Raw genomic sequence first — 18053 nt, 5'->3', positions numbered from 1 at the left:
ATGGACAGTAACGTCTAACGTTTACCTGGCTGTATGGACAGTAACGTCTAACATCTACCTGGCTGTATGGACAATAACGTCTAACATCTACCTGGCTGTATGGACAGTAACGTCTAACGTTTACCTGGCTGTATGGACAGTAACGTCTAACATCTACCTGGCTGTATGGACAGTAACGTCTAACATCTACCTGGCTGTATGGACAGTAACGTCTAACATCTACCTGGCTGTATGGACAGTAAAGACTAACATCTACCTTGCTGTATGGACAATAACGTCTAACATCTACCTGGCTGTATGGACAGTAACGTCTAACATCTACCTGGCTGTATGGAGAGTAACGTCTAACGTTTACCTGGCTGTATGGACAGTAACATCTACCTGGCTGTATGGGCAGTAACATCTAACGTTTACCTGGCTGTATGGACGGTAACATTTACCTGGCTGTATGGACAGTAACATCTACCTGGCTGTATGGGCAGTAACATCTAACGTTTACCTGGCTGTATGGACGGTAACATTTACCTGGCTGTATGGACAGTAACATCTACCTGGCTGTATGGACAGTAACGTCTAACGTTTACCTGGCTGTATGGACGGTAACATTTACCTGGCTGTATGGACAGTAACATCTACCTGGCTGTATGGACAGTAAAGTATAACATCTACCTGGTTGTATGGACAGTAACGTCTAACATCTACCTGGCTGTATGGACAGTAACGTCTAACGTTTACCTGGCTGTATGGACAGTAACGTCTAACATTTACCTGGCTGTATGGACAGTAACGTCTAACATCTACCTGGCTGTATGGACAGTAACGTCTAACATCTACCTGGCTGCATGGACAGTAAAGTCTAACATCTACCTTGCTGTATGGACAATAATGTCTAACATCTACCTGGCTGTATGGACAGTAACGTCTAACGCTTACCTGGCTGTATGGACAGTAACATTTACCAGGCTGAATGGACGGTAATATTTACCTGGCTGTATGGACAGTAACATCTACCTGGCTGTATGGGCAGTAACATCTAACGTTTACCTGGCTGTATGGACGGTAACATTTACCTGGCTGTATGGACAGTAACGTCTAACGTTTACCTGGCTGTATGGACAGTAACGTCTAACATCTACCTGGCTGTATGGACAGTAACGTCTAACATCTACCTGGCTGTATGGACAGTAACGTCTAACATCTACCTGGCTGTATGGACAGTAAAGACTAACATCTACCTTGCTGTATGGACAATAACGTCTAACATCTACCTGGCTGTATGGACAGTAACGTCTAACATCTACCTGGCTGTATGGAGAGTAACGTCTAACGTTTACCTGGCTGTATGGACAGTAACATTTACCTGGCTGTATGGACAGTAACATCTACCTGGCTGTATGGACAGTAACATCTACCTGGCTGTATGGACAGTAACGTCTACCTGGCTGTGTGGACAGTAACATCTACCTGGCTGTATGGACAGTAACTCTACCTGGCTGTATGGACAGTAACGTCTACCTGGCTGTATGGACAGTAACATCTACCTGGCTGTATGGACAGTAACATCTACCTGGCTGTATGGACAGTAACATCTACCTGGCTGTATGGACAGTAACATCTACCTGGCTGAATGGACAGTAACGTCTAACGTCTACCTGGCTGTGTGGACAGTAACGTCTAACGTTTACCTGGCTGTATGGACAGTAACATCTAACATCTACCTGGCTGCATGGACAGTAACGTCTAACGTTTACCTGGCTGTATGGACAGTAACGTCTAACGTTTACCTGGCTGTATGGACAGTAACGTCTAACATCTACCTGGCTGTATGGACAGTAACGTCTAACGTCTACCTGGCTGAATGGACAGTAACGTCTACCTGGCTTGTCCCCTCTCTTCATAGCTCCCTCAACCAACAAAACAAACTTGACCGCATGCAAACCCCAGTCATAGTGGTCCTAAGACAGAGGAAGATTGGAGAAGATAGCACTGGACAGGACACTAGTCTATCTGCTGTTTCTGTAGTGAGGCAGCTTGATGTACCAGTACACCCCCTGGACAGGACACTAGTCTATCTCCTGTTTATGTAGTGAGGCAGCTTGATGTACCAGTACACCACCTGGACAGGACACTAGTCTATCTCCTGTTTCTGTAGTGAGGCAGCTTGATGTACCAGTACACCCCCTGGACAGGACACTAGTCTATCTCCTGTTTCTGTAGTGAGGCAGCTTGATGTACCAGTACACCACCTGGACAGGACACTAGTCTATCTCCTGTTTCTGTAGTGAGGCAGCTTGATGTACCAGTACACCACCTGGACAGGACACTAGTCTATCTCCTGTTTCTGTAGTGAGGCAGCTTGATGTACCAGTACACCACCTGGACAGGACACTAGTCTATCTCCTGTTTCTGTAGTGAGGCAGCTTGATGTACCAGTACACCCCCTGGACAGGACACTAGTCTATCTCCTGTTTCTGTAGTGAGGCAGCTTGATGTACCAGTACACCCCCTAGAAAGGACACTAGTCTAGCGCAGGGCCTTACCCCCAATCTATCTCCTTAATGCTGAGTGCCAAGCAGAGACGCATCAGGTCCCATTTTTGCAGTCTTTGGTTTGACCCGTAAGGGGATCGAACAGCAAGGTGATGTGTGTGTGTGTGCATATAATGCAGTGGTAGTCTAGTTACCTGTTTGGAGAGCAGCTCCTTGCAGAGTGTGTACATGGTAATACACTTCTTGGCCAGTAGCTTGGCACTGAGGAAGCCTTCAGCCACCAGCGTGATCTCACAGATCAGTGCAATGTCAGGCACCACCATGGCACGTGGTCCTAGGAGAGGATAATATGGTGAGAGAATGGAGCTAGCTGTACCTGAAGACAGAGTAATATGGTGAGAGAATGGAGCTAGCTGTACATGAAGACAGAGTAATATGGTGAGAGAATGGAGCTAGCTGTACCTGAAGACAGAGTAATATGGTGAGAGAATGGAGCTAGCTGTACCTGAAGACAGAGTAATATGGTGAGAGAATGGAGCTAGCTGTACCTGAAGACAGAGTAATATGGTGAGAGAATGGAGCTAGCTGTACCTGAAGACAGAGTAATATGGTGAGAGAATGGAGCTAGCTGTACCTGAAGAGAGAGTAATATGATGAGAGAATGGAGCTAGCTGTACCTGAAGACAGAGTAATATGGTGAGAGAATGGAGCTAGCTGTACCTGAAGACAGAGTAATATGGTGAGAGAATGGAGCTAGCTGTACCTGAAGACAGAGTAATATGGTGAGAGAATGGAGCTAGCTGTACCTGAAGACAGAGTAATATGGTGAGAGAATGGAGCTAGCTGTACCTGAAGAGAGAGTAATATGATGAGAGAATGGAGCTAGCTGTACCTGAAGACAGAGTAATATGATGAGAGAATGGAGCTAGCTGTACCTGAAGACAGAGTAATATGGTGAGAAAATGGAGCTAGCTGTACCTGAAGAGAGAGTAATATGATGAGAGAATGGAGCTAGCTGTACCTGAAGACAGAGTAATATGGTGAGAGAATGGAGCTAGCTGTACCTGAAGAGAGAGTAATATGATGAGAGAATGGAGCTAGCTGTACCTGAAGACAGAGTAATATGATGAGAGAATGGAGCTAGCTGTACCTGAAGACAGAGTAATATGATGAGAGAATGGAGCTAGCTGTACCTGAAGAGAGCCTTGAGGTTCTCAGGTAGCTCTGTCCTGCCTGCGTAGCCTGGGTTCATGATGATGAAGATCCCTACTGATGACTTTAACACAATCTCCTCTTCCAGGAACAAGAACCTGGTGCAAGGTTGAGGGATTGTCAGTTGTGTCTGATGATAACTTATATATAACATGTTGTTCCAGTTGTGATCTGAATCAGAAAACTGTATTGCCATGCAACAGTAGTTGTTGTATGGAATTTCTCTTGGTGTTGTACACAGAACGTTAAGAAACATCCACATCAACAATCAATCCAGATTTGTAATGTTGTGTGCAAATCAAGGAACCAGGGTCATGTTCAACAGGGTAAACCGTATCAAAACGTTTTGCAACAGAAAAATTAAAAATCTGTCTTCTTATTGGACAAGTTTGGCTAGTACATTGCCATTTAAATACATATTCTCCTTACTGAATACGACCCTGTGTTCACATTATAAAAACGGTCCCCACCTCTTCCTCTTGGCAGTCTGAATTGGTTTTGACCTGCACAGCCACCACTGACAGGACCTCCACAGAGATACGGTTGAATTAATCAAAGCAGCCCCAGTCAGGCTCCAGTCAGGGCCAGGTCCTTATAGATGTTCCCTATAGACTGGACATGACAGGGGATGACATCATTATAAACACCACCTGGGTGTTATACAACACGCACAATGAACTATTCAAGTGCAGAGGGAGAAATAATGTACATCAATGAATATGAAAATGCAATATTGTGGTGTTGGTGACTGGTGCTATTACAACTGAAAAACAAGTTAAGTCAACAACAACAAAAAAGTCTAACAAATGTGGCCATGTTCTAACCTTCTAGTTCTTCTGTTCAGAGCAGTTGAAGACGTATAAACCATGACGCCCAGGGCCCGGCCCAGATCCTTGGTGGTCTCAGTCTTCCCAGGGCCCGGCCCAGATCCTTGGTGGTCTCAGTCTTCCCAGGGCCCGGCCCAGATCCTTGGTGGTCTCAGTCTTCCCAGGGCCCGGCCCAGGTCCTTGGTGGTCTCAGTCTTCCCAGGGCCCGGCCCAGGTCCTTGGTGGTCTCAGTCTTCCCAGGGCCCGGCCCAGGTCCTTGGTGGTCTCAGTCTTCCCAGGGCCCGGCCCAGGTCCTTGGTGGTCTCAGTCTTCCCAGGGCCCGGCCCAGGTCCTTGGTGGTCTCAGTCTTCCCAGGGCCCGGCCCAGGTCCTTGGTGGTCTCAGTCTTCCCAGGGCCCGGCCCAGGTCCTTGGTGGTCTCAGTCTTCCCAGAGCCCGGCCCAGGTCCTTGGTGGTCTCAGTCTTCCCAGGGCCCGGCCCAGGTCCTTGGTGGTCTCAGTCTTCCCAGTGCCAGCAGGGCCTGCCGGGGCCCCACTCTTAGTCAGGTGGAGAGACTGGGTCAGAGGGATGTAGCACCTACACATGGCCACAACAACAACAACAACTACATCACACACTGAGAACAACAAAGTCGTCATTTATCACAGCTCTCTATCCCTGACTACTGAATAATGATATTCTTTAGGACAGAAAATAAAAGTACAGTGAGATAATATTTAGTATCCTAATCAGCTTTTATTTTGTATTTTAATCAGCACTGATAGCAACACAGTTGTTAACATGAAATAAACCTAATGACAAGATGATGACCAGACGAGGGGTGTTCCCCAGGTATTCGTAGGAGCAGAGGAACTGAGCACCACAGATGTTTGCTAGCCTCTCTGCTGCTCGTCCCAGCGATGCCTCAGCTGAGACAGCCAGTAGAAAGCCTGCCCGTTGGTCACCTGTAAAAACATTATCCAGAGGCAGGTGGAAGGGGGAGAAAGTAAGGAACCTGTCTGTCGGCCCTGCATTAAAGACCAAAATTCGTTAAAGAAAATTGTGATGAATAAAAAAGTATACCAGTTTAATTTAAGGACCAAAAAATTGACAGCTGTGCCATATAGATTGCATAATACACTGCTCAAAAAAATTAAGGGAACACTTAAACAACACAATGTAACTCCAAGTCAATCACACTTCTGTGAAATCAAACTGTCCACTTAGGAAGCAACACTGATTGACAATACATTTCACATGCTGTTGTGCAAATGGAATAGACAACAGGTGGAAATTATAGGCAATTAGCAAGACACCCCCAATAAAGGACTGGTTTTGCAGGTGGTGACCACAGACCACTTCTCAGTTCCTATGCTTCCTGGCTGATGTTTTGGTCACTTTTGAATGCTGGCGGTGCTTTCACTCTAGTGGTAGCATGAGACTGTGTCTACAACCCACACAAGTGGCTCAGGTAGTGCAGCTCATCCAGGATGGCACATCAATGCGAGCTGTGGCAAGAAGGTTTGCTGTGTCTGTCAGCGTAGTGTCCAGAGCATGGAGGCGCTACCAGGAGACAGGCCAGTACATCAGGAGACGTGGAGGAGGCCGTAGGAGGGCAACAACCCAGCAGCAGGACTGCTACCTCCGCCTTTGCAAGATGACCTCCAGCAGGCCACAAATGTGCATGTGTCTGCTCAAACGGTCAGAAACAGACTCCATGAGGGTGGTATGAGGGCCCGACGTCCACAGGTGGGGGTTGTGCTTACAGCCCAACACCGTGCAGGACGTTTGGCATTTGCCAGAGAACACCAAGATTGGCAAATTCGCCACTGGCGCCATGTGCTCTTCACAGATGAAAGCAGGTTCACACTGAGCACGTGACAGACGTGACAGAGTCTGGAGACGCCGTGGAGAACGTTCTGCTGCCTGCAACATCCTCCAGCATGACTGGTTTGGCGGTGGGTCAGTCAAGGTGTGGGGTGGCATTTCTTTGGGGGGCCGCACAGCCCTCCATGTGCTCGACAGAGGTAGCCTGACTGCCATTAGGTACCGAGATGAGATCCTCAGACCCCTTGTGAGACCATATGCTGGTGCGGTTGGCCCTGGGTTCCTCCTAATGCAAGACAATGCTAGACCTCATGTGGCTGGAGTGTGTCAGCAGTTCCTGCAAGAGGAAGGCATTGATGCTATGGACTGGCCCGCCCGTTCCCCAGACCTGAATCCAATTGAGCACATCTGTGACATCATGTCTCGCTCCATCCACCAACGCCACGTTGCGCCACAGACTGTCCAGGAGTTGGCGGATGCTTTAGTCCAGGTCTGGGAGGAGATCCCTCAGGAGACCATCCGCCACCTCATCAGGAGCATGCCCAGGCGTTGTAGGGAGGTCATACAGGCATGTGGAGGCCACACACACTACTGAGCCTCATTTTGACTTGTTTTAAGGACATTACATCAAAGTTGGATCAGCCTGTAGTGTGGTTTTCCACTTTAATTTTGAGGGTGACTCCAAATCCAGACCTCCATGGGTTGATAAATTTGATTTCCATTGATCATTTTTTGTGTGATTTTGTTGTCAGCACATTCAACTATGTAAAGAAAAAAGTATTTAATAAGATTATTTCATTCATTCAGATCTAGGATGTGTTATTTTAGTGTTCCCTAAAATAAAAAAAAATTGAGCAGTGTAGTTGGGAAGAGATTTTCGATGTACCGATTCCATGGCACACGGTTTATGAACTGATACACAAAACGACGCTGGATTCAAAACTTAGAGTTTTCCAATTTAAATTATTATACAAAATTCTTGCAATCAATAGAATATATATATATATACAGTATGGGGGATACAACCATCTCAGCTCTGCAGATTTTGAATCATTTATTTTGGTACTGTCCATATCTAGCTTGTTTTTGGTCGAAGGTTCAAGAATTGAAGAATTGCAACATTTACCTGGAGCTAACTCTGCAAATAGTACTGCTGGGTGATTTGAAAAGTTACAGTCAATTGATCAATAATATAATAATACTCCTAGCAAAAAGGTTTATCTTTAATTTACAATCTGTAGAAACTATGAGAATAGAAAGGTTCAGAACTTTTGCGAAACAGCACAGTTGAAAAATATATGGCAAATAGAAATCAAAAATGGATGGTCTTCAGAGATAAATGGGAGGGGTTGAGGGTAGCTGAAGGATGGGACTAAAAACAAACAAAAGATGACTATTGTAAAATATACTGTGTCCGTAAAATGTATATAGTATGTATAAGCTGGAAATAGAAGCCTAAGTGTTGTTGTCCATTAGTTTACTCCAATTAGGGGAGGGGTGGTAGGGTTAGGGGAACACAATAAAGGAAAATATATAAAAAAATAAAATAAAACCACACCAGACAGAGCACTAAACATGGATAGATGTTTAGATTTACAGGTATATTCACGAAGGCTCTCAGAGTAGGAGTGATGATCTAGGATCCCCCCTGTCCAATGCACTCTTACTCATTATGAACTGAAAGGCTAAACTGATCCTAGATTAGCACTCCTACTCTTAGATCCTTTATTAATGCGGGGCGTTGAGTGGCGACAGGTATGATGGTACTTAGTCACGCTTTATGAATACATGCCCAGATGTCTACAGTGAGAAGTCGAGTCAGAAGTGAAAGAGGACGTATCATGAACCTTCTGAGTGATGAGCTTGGACACTACGTCTCTGACGTGGACGTCTATGGTGCAGATGGTCATGATCTTCTGTCTCCCAACAGCATGGTGATCAACGAGTTGAGCTGAGAAACCTGCACCAGAACAAGCCTGAGTGACGAACATACAGTACAGCTTACTTTGGGCCGGTTTCCTGGACACTGAATAAGACGAGTCCTGGACTAAAAAGCTATTTCAACATTATTTTTAGTCCATGACATGGCTTGATCTCTGTCTGGGAAACTAGCCATTTGTGTATAATACAGGAGAGGCCAACCCTCCGGCTAGAGAGCTTCTGGATATGCAGGTTTTGCTCCAACCAAGTTGTACCACAGCTGATAGTACTAATAGAATCAGATGGGCTGCATAAGCACTGGGAAAGCCTGCAGAATGGTAGCTCTTCGGGAGGAGGGAGGGACACCCCTGGTCTAATATGTACCTACAGTAATTATGTCACCTTATGTTCCAGGTTTAACTAGCTCTGTAGGCTACTGTAGTCATTTGGTAATGGCTTTAATAGGAACTAAAGAATCCCGTCCTCATCAGGGAGTACACCGCTTTCACAAAGGAATGTCATTTTACCTCTGGAGTAGAATACCGCTAAAATACACCTCATTCATCAAAGTGTTTGACTTGAAGGGTGAGTGAGTCTCTGTGTGTGTGTGTGTGTGTGTGTGTGTGTGTGTGTGTGTGTGTGTGTGTGTGTGTGTGTGTGTGTAATGTACTGTATGCATGCATCTATGTGTCTATAGACAGTGTATGTGAAGAGGGACAGCAGCTTGCATTTATCACCAGTCTAGCATGACAGGAGATCTAATCAGCAGTGGGTCTGTAGGTTGAAGGGGAGCAGGGGTTGCATCCCAAATGGCACCCTATCCCCTTAGACCAGAGCCTTATGGAAGCTCTGGTAAAAAGTAGTGCACTATACAGGAAATAGGGTGCCATTTGGGACGCAGACGGGGAGATAATTCAAACAGCCCAAGGACGTGCTAACCTTAACTATGTACTGCTGATGACAGTGACAACACTGATAATAGAGCAACTCTCTGTGAGCCTCCCTCCGCCTGCCAACGCGGCTCTACAGACACATCGTCTGAGTCCCAAATGGCACCCTATTCCCTATATACACACTACTGCACTACTTTTGACCAGAGCCATATGAGGCCCTATAGTCATAGTGAATAGGGTGTCGTTTGGGGCTCAGACATCGACAGCTCAGCAGCTCTCTATGAAGGGAGATAATAAATCAGGTGTCCATGTTTCTGACTGACAGCTACATTCAACACCTCCACCTGTCCCTCTCCCTGTCCCCACCTCCATTACAGGTGCATAGACTGATGGAGTATAGAATACCTCTGGGAGGTAATAATGGAATGGAAAGGTATGATAACTACTGGGTCTGTGTCTCCTAGCAGAGGAAGATCGAGGCCTACACTTTCACCATTTCAAATTTGACAGCCATGGTTAATGCACCTGTACATTCTTTGTTGTGCTCTAACAAAAATGTTTTGTGTTGACAATATTGGATCTTAATCAAAAGGATCCTGCATGGAGCCACAAGTCACCTGTTTCTTGTTGAGCGCTGACTTAAACCCCTCCTCCAGCCTCTGAAACACCATCCACACGTTGTCCACCAGATCTGAGAGCCAGTGCAGGCTACTTGGGCTGAATTGAGGGCAGAGAATGTCAGTTATCCTTGTGTAAATATTGCACAACTATTTCTCATGATCAAAGCAAAGGAAAATAAGAATCTTGTGGTACCTGTTTGGGATGGCTGCCCTTGGAGAGGATCTCCAGTAAGTCTGTTAATGAGACAAAGTAGTAAACACCAGGCTCTTGGTCTCCAGGTACTCAGCGCCAGGAAACACCAGTCTCTTGGTCTCCAGGTACTCAGCGCCAGGAAACACCAGGCTCTTGGTCTCCAGGTACTCAGCGCCAGGAAACACCAGTCTCTTGGTCTCCGGGTACTCAGCTAGTGCTTTCTCACACAGAGCCAGTCTGGAACAGAGAACAAGTACATCCTACAGGGAACTCTTCAGACTAATCTTTAAACTCGATTTAATGGATAGAGTACAGTATGTCAAACTCCTGCGAAAAACATTTATATCTTCAAAGTGATTGGCCAGGTGAACCTTTTCTGTAGATCCTCTAGTTTCTCAAACAGATGGGGTTGGTTGGTGGCCTCAATGATGTTCTTTGTTTTGGCGCTGTCCAACATCAACTCCTGCACAGAGTATAATATACTGTAGGGTACTGTAATTTATTAAATACACAGAGTATTGTATACTGTAGGGTACTGTAGTTTATTAAATACACAGAGTACTGTATACTGTAGGGTACTGTAATTTATTAAATGCACAGAGTATTGTATACTGTAGGGTACTGTAGTTTATTAAATACACAGAGTATTGTATACTGTAGGGTACTGTAGTTTATTAAATACACAGAGTATTGTATACTGTAGGGTACTGTAGTTTATTAAATACACAGAGTACTGTATACTGTAGGGTACTACAGTTTATTGTGATAGTCATATTTCATCAAAGACCACTGAATTCAATCTCTATATATTTAGAGGGAGTAGGGTTGCAAGATTTCAGTAACTTTCAGTAACGTTCTTCCAGAAATCCTGGTTGGAAGATTCCTGGAATCAGGAGGGAATAAGGAGGGATCCGGAACACTCCAACCAGGATTTCCGGTAAACTTGGGAATTTTGGGAAAGTTACCGGAATTGTGCAACCCTAATACAGTGGAAGTAACTAAGGGAGGACCGGGAAGTCTGTGTCAATGTCCTGGAACCTGAGTGCGTCGTGGGGCAGATGGTGGCTAACGTCCTCTGACCCAATGAAGATGCTCTCCAGGTGGGCCCAGGTCCTCTGGACCTCCAGCCAGACCAGCAGCACAGAGTCAGCCACCGTCAGCCGGCCCTGCAGACCTGACACCTGCACACGTGCTTACTCTGGGAAATCTCTTAGGAACAAGACAAGGCCGTGGAGATGGTTTGGGGGTAAGTATACCAGGATTGAAAAGCATAGAGAAAAATTGGAATTAGAATTTCCATTTACTTCCTGAATTGACATGGATGACAGGACCTTAATGGTTTGAGACAAAGTTAAGTGGCATGACAATAACCGACACAAGCCTTCAAAAAATATATTTTAGGTTGTCTCTTGTACAATTTCATGTGGAATGTTTTTAGGTATTATAACAAAGAGAAGAGGTATTATAACAAAGAGAAGAGGTATTATAACACAGAGAAGAGGTATTATAACAAAGAGAAGAGGTATTATAACAAAGTGAAGAGGTATTATAACAAAGAGAAGAGGTATTATAACACAGAGAAGAGGTATTATAACAAAGAGAAGAGGCATTATAACAAAGTGAAGAGGTATTATAACAAAGAGAAGAGGCATTATAACAAAGTGAAGAGGTATTATAACAAAGAGAAGAGGTATTATAACAAAGAGAAGAGGTATTATAACAAAGAGAAGAGGTATTATAACAAAGTGAAGAGGTATTATAACAAAGAGAAGAGGTATTATAACACAGAGAAGAGGTATTATAACAAAGAGAAGAGGCATTATAACAAAGTGAAGAGGTATTATAACAAAGAGAAGAGGTATTATAACACAGAGAAGAGGTATTATGACAAAGAGAAGAGGTATTATAACAAAGAGAAGAGGTATTATAACAAAGAGAAGAGGTATTATAACAAAGAGAAGAGGTATTATAACAAAGAGAAGAGGCATTATAACAAAGAGAATAGGTATTGTAACAAAGAGAAGAGGTATTATAACAAAGTGAAGAGGTATTATAACAAAGAGAAGAGGTATTATAACAAAGAGAAGAGGTATTATAACAAAGAGAAGAGGTATTATAACAAAGAGAAGAGGTATTATAACAAAGAGAAGAAGTATTATAACAAAGAGAAGAGGCATTATAACAAAGAGAATAGGTATTATAACAAAGAGAAGAGGTATTTTAACAAAGAGAAGAGGTTTTATAACAAAGAGAAGAGGTATTATAACAAAGAGAAGAGGTATTAAAACAAAGAGAAGAGGTATTATAACAAAGTGAAGAGGTATTATAACAAAGAGAAGAGGTATTATAACAAAGAGAAGAGGTATTATAACACAGAGAAGAGGTATTATAACAAAGAGAAGAGGTATTATAACAAAGAGAAGAGGTATTATAACACAGAGAAGAGGTATTATAACAAAGAGAAGAGGTATTATAACAAAGAGAAGAGGTATTATAACAAAGTGAAGAGGTATTATAACAAAGAGAAGAGGTATTATAACAAAGAGAAGAGGTATTATAACACAGAGAAGAGGTATTATAACAAAGAGAAGAGGTATTATAACAAAGAGAAGAGGTATTATAACACAGAGAAGAGGTATTATAACAAAGAGAAGAGGTATTATAACAAAGAGAAGAGGTATTATAACACAGAGAAGAGGTATTATAACAAGGTAAAGAGGCCCGTGTGTGGGACGTGTATCGTGGGTTAGATCTCTATGTGAAGAACCTGTTGACGTCACTGAGGGCTGTCAGCGAGCTGCAGAACCAGGCCATACGGGAACGCCGCTGGGTTCAACTCATCACCAAGGTGACGGAGGGAACTAGCACAGATCTGACAAGAGATTCAATGAATAGGGATGCGTCCCAAATGGCACCCTCTTTCCAATCGCTTTATAGTGCACTCCTTTTGACCAGGATCCATAGGGGTCTGGTCAAAAGTAGTACACTATAAATGGAATAGGGTGCCATTTGGGACGCAGTTTAGATCCATGCATCCCAATAGATCAATCCATTCAGGTATGAAAAAAAATTATGTATGCACTCACTAACTGTAAGTCGCTCTGGATAAGAGCGTCTGCTAAATGACTAAAATGTAACATGCCGTAAAAATGATGGCTGGATGAATGACATTTCTATGGGTAATTTCTTCTTTTTCTGGGGTGCTTTGTCGTTGAGCATTTTCCCTGTTGAGCATGTCCAGGTAGTGGTGTGGGTCTTTTAAATGTTTAACATTTTGGTCCTTTAACAGATGCTCTTGTCACATAGGGCATAACGACAGAATATACTGCAGAAGAGATGGGGAGGGTGATGGTGTGTGTGTGGATGCGTTAGCTAGGTAGATGATGACGTCACCTTGACAAACCTCCTGAGCTCTGCGTCCACGTTTATCTCCCTCCACTTGGCCATTGTCCAGTCCTCCACACTGCACTGCATAGATAAATATACACAAGTGAATGAATGGGGATGAGGAGCCTTAATGGGACCATTTTGAAGGTACCAGGGACACACTGGTGTTATCCTAAAGAGTCAGGAGAGGGCTTCCACAGCTCTGGGGTTAGATTATGGTGTTATCCTAAAGAGTCAGGAGAGGGCTTCCACAGCTCTAGGGTTAGATTATGGTGTTATCCTAAAGAGTCAGGAGAGGGCTTCCACAGCTTTGGGGTTAGATTATGGTGTTATCCTAAAGAGTCAGGAGAGGGCTTCCACAGCTCTGGTGTTAGATTATGGTGTTATCTTAAAGAGTCAGGAGAGGGCTTCCACAGCTCTGGGGTTAGATTATGGTGTTATCCTAAAGAGTCAGGAGAGGGCTTCCACAGCTCTGGGGTTAGATTATGGTGTTATCCTAAAGAGTCAGGAGAGGGCTTCCGCAGTTTTGGGGTTAGATTATGGTGTTATCCTAAAGAGTCAGGAGAGGGCTTCCACAGCTTTGGTGTTAGATTATGGTGTTATCCTAAAGAGTCAGGAGAGGGCTTCCACAGCTCTGGGGTTAGATTATGGTGTTATCCTAAAGAGTCAAGAGAGGGCATCCACGGTAGTTCTGGGGTTAGATTATGGTGTTAAAGAGTAGGGAGAGGGCTTCCACAGCTCTGGGGTTAGATTATGGTGTTATCCTAAAGAGTCAGGAGAGGGCTTCCACAGCTCTGGGGTTAGATTATGGTGTTATCCTAAAGAGTCAGGAGAGGGCTTCCACAGCTCTGGGGTTAGATTATGGTGTTATCCTAAAGTGTCAGGAGAGGGCTTCCACAGCTCTGGTGTTAGATTATGGTGTTATCCTAAAGAGTCAGGAGAGGGCTTCCACAGCTCTGGGGTTAGATTATGGTGTTATCCTAAAGAGTCAGGAGAGGGCTTCCACAGCTCTGGGGTTAGATGATAGTGTTATCATCGTGGTTGTCGGGAGAGGTTGTCGGGAGAGGTTGTGTTTTCTCTAGCAGGAGGTAAGCTTGGCTTCTTATATGGTGTTGAGTAAAGCTTAAACCATGTATTTAGATTGTAGGTAGGTATTGTAGTTAGGTATTATAGGTAGTTTACTTAGGTAGTTATTGTAGGTTATTCTAGGTTATTGTAGGTAATTATTGTAGGTAAGTATTGTATTCGGCGGACCCCGGCGAAGCACGAGGCTAGCTAACCCACTACTTGGACCAACAAAGCTAGCTAGCTAGCGGGTAGCTACTGGTAACTTTTAGCAACTGTGGTTAGTTGTTTCCAATGTTATTTCACGCTTAAGAGTACCTGTGATTGAGCCAGCTAGCTGCCTACCATTCAGCTGTTTTTCTAACCTCATTATCCGAGGCATTAACGTTAGGTGGTTGGTAGCTGCTGTACTTAATTACAGCTACTGATTGCAGTCTGCCACCCAGACAGCTGGCGTCGGGTAAGTTTGGCTTTATACATAGCTTGGGCTTTGTCGAGTAAGGCTTAAACTATGTATTTAGATTGTAGTTAGGTATTATAGGTAGGCATCGTGGGCTGTATATTATTAGGTATTATAGGTAGGCATCGTGGGCTGTTGTGGGTAGTTGTTGTATGTAGTTATTGTAGGTTACTTTTGTATTCGGCGGTGCCGGGTGTAGCACGAAGCTAGCTAGCTAACTCACCTCCTGGACTAGCTGTCGAGTAGCTATTAGCAACGGTAGCAACTAAATACAATATCCTTTTAGCCAGCTACATTCGTTCGCAGCGACGCCGTTTTTCAAACAAAGTCAACACAGTAGCCATTGCTAGCTAGCCAACACTACCAGCTAGCTGTACTGTAGTAGCTAAATACAATATCTTTGTGCTAGCTAGCCAACATTTAATTATTGCTGCGTTATGAAAGAACTAGACACGGACACGAATTATCTGTTTAGTGTGTTAACACACTATTGGTAGTTTGTTGTAACCAAGTATTGGTGCTAAACTGTGTGTTATTGGATGCTAGCATGCTAGTTAGCTATGGCGTCATAGTTAGCTAGCTGAATAAAGTAAGTTGAGTCTATTCCTTGAAACATTGAACCGCTGTAGTTTACAACAATTCTAATTTCTAAAGTGGAAGTTGGGAGAGTTTTATTCGGGTGGTTCAGTGAAACAATTATAGTTTCTGAGGTGGAAGTTGGGAGAGTTATATTTTTTTGGTGAGGGAGGCCCTGCTCTCTCCTTTCCCAGATGTTTAGTTCATTTCATTCCGATCTCCTCTGCATTATTGTAGCCATCTGCTACAGCCTGTCAACTATGCCTCTGCCTATCCCTGTTCTCTCCTCTCCGCACAGGCTACACAAACGCCTCACACCGCGTGGCTGCTGCCTCTCTAACCTGGTGGTCCCTGCACGCACCACACACCTGGAGTTCCAGGTCTCAGGCAGCCTCTGGAACTGCCGTTTTGACTTCATCCCAGCCTATGCTACCCTCCAGTCCCTCGACTTCCTGGCGCTGACGGAAACATGGATTACCACTGAAAACACTGCTACTCCTACTGCTCTCTCCTCGTCTGACCATGTGTTCTCGCATACCCCGAGAGCATCTGGTCAGAGGGGTGGTGGCACAGGAATCCTCATCTCTCCCAAGTGGTCATTCTCAATTTTTCCCCTAACCCATCTGTCTATCTCCTCATTTGAATTCCACGCTGTCACAGTCACTAGCCCATTTAAGCTTAATATCCTTGTCATCTATCGCCCTCCAGGTTCCCTTGGAGAGTTCATCAATGAGCTTGACGCCTTGATAAGTTCCTTTCCTGAGGATGGCTCTCCCTTCACAGTTTTGGGGGATTTCAACCTCCCTACGTCTACATTTGACTCATTTCTCTCTGCCTCCTTCTTTCCACTCCTCTCCTCTTTTGACCTCACCCTCTCACCGTCCCCCCCTACTCACAAGGCAGGCAATACGCTTGACTTCATCTTTACTAGATGTTGCTCTTCTACTAATCTCACTGCAACTCCCCTCCATGTCTCCGACCACTACTTTGTATCCTTTTCTCTCTCGCTCTCCTCCAACACTACTCACTCTGCCCCTACACAGATGGTAACGCGCCGCCGCAACCTTCGCTCTCTCTCTCCCACTACTCTCTCCTCTTCCATCCTATCATCTCTTCCCTCTGCTCAATCCTTCTCCCTCCAATCTCCTGATTCTGCCTCCTCAACCCTCCTCTCCTCCCTTTCTGCATCCTTTTACTCCCTGTGTCCCCTATCCTCCCGGCCGGCTCGGTCCTCCCCTCCAGCTCCGTGGCTGGATGACTCATTGCGAGCTCACAGAACAGAGCTCCGGGCAGCTGAGCGGAAATGGAAGAAAACTAAACTCCCTGCCGACCTGGCATCTTTTCACTCCCTCCTCTCTACATTTTCTTCATCTGTTTCTGCTGCTAAGGCCACTTTCTACCACTCTAATTTCCAAGCATCTGCCTCTAACCCTAGGAAGCTCTTTGCCACATTCTCCTCACTGCTGAATCCTCCCCCCCCCCCCCCCCCCCACCCCTCCTCCCTCTCTGTGGATGACTTCGTCTACCACTTTGAAAAGAAGGTTGACGACATCCGATCCTCGTTTGTTATGTCTAATGACACTGCTGGTCCTGCTCACACTGCCCTACCCTATGCTTTGACTTCTTTCTCCCCTCTCTCTCCAGATAAAATCTTGCGACTAGTGACTGCAGGCCGCCCAACAACCTGCCCGCTTGACCCCATCCCCTCCTCTCTTCTCCAGACCATCTCCGGTGACCTTCTCCCCTACCTCACCTCGCTGATCAACTCATCCTTGACCGCTGGCTATGTCCCTTCCGTCTTCAAAAAACCAACACTCGATCCCACTGATGTCAACAACTACAGACCAGTATCCCTTCTTTCTTTTCTTTCCAAAACTATTGAGCGTGCCGTCTTTAGCCAACTCTCTTGCTATCTCTCTCAGAATGACCTTCTTGATCCAAACCAGTCAGGTTTCAGGACTGGTCATTCAACTGAGACTGCTCTTCTCTGTGTCACGGAGGCTCTCCGCACTGCTAAAGCTAACTCTCTCTCCTCTGCTCTTGTCCTTCTAGACCTGTCTGCTGCCTTTGATACTGTGAACCATCAGATCCTCCTCTCCACCCTCTCCGAGCTGGGCATCTCCGGCGCGGCTCACTCCTGGATTGCGTCCTACCTGACCGGTCGCTCCTACCAAGTGGCGTGGCGAGAAGCTGTCTCCGCACCACGTGCTCTCACCACTGGTGTCCCCCAGGGCTCAGTTCTAGGCCCTCTCCTTTTCTCCCTATACACCAAGTCACTTGGCTCTGTCATATCCTCACACGGCCTCTCCTATCATTGCTACGCTGACGATACACAACTAATCTTCTCCTTTCCCCCTTCTGATAACCAGGTGGCGAATCGCATCTCTGCATGTCTGGCAGACATATCAGTATGGATGACGGATCACCACCTCAAGCTGAACCCTGGCAAGACGGAGCTGCTCTTCCTCCCGGGGAAGGACTGCCCGTTCCATGATCTCGCCATCACGGTTGACAACTCCGTTGTGTCCTCCTCCCAGAGTGCGAAGAGCCTTGGCGTGACCCTGGACAACACCCTGTCGTTCTCCGCTAACATCAAGGCGGTGACCC

At 45.3% G+C, this 18053-nt stretch overlaps 1 pseudogene; it reads right to left on the bottom strand.

The window, feature by feature from the left end:
- The window catches only part of LOC121555543, an 88195-nt pseudogene that overhangs the window by 65194 nt on the left and 4948 nt on the right, over nucleotides 1-18053 (bottom strand).

The sequence above is a fragment of the Coregonus clupeaformis genome, unplaced genomic scaffold, assembly GCF_020615455.1.
Source record: "Coregonus clupeaformis isolate EN_2021a unplaced genomic scaffold, ASM2061545v1 scaf0049, whole genome shotgun sequence".
NCBI classification, from domain to species: Eukaryota; Metazoa; Chordata; class Actinopteri; order Salmoniformes; family Salmonidae; genus Coregonus; species Coregonus clupeaformis.
The sequence above is the reverse complement of the archived record's forward strand: the minus strand, read 5'-3'. Positions and strand labels throughout refer to the sequence as shown.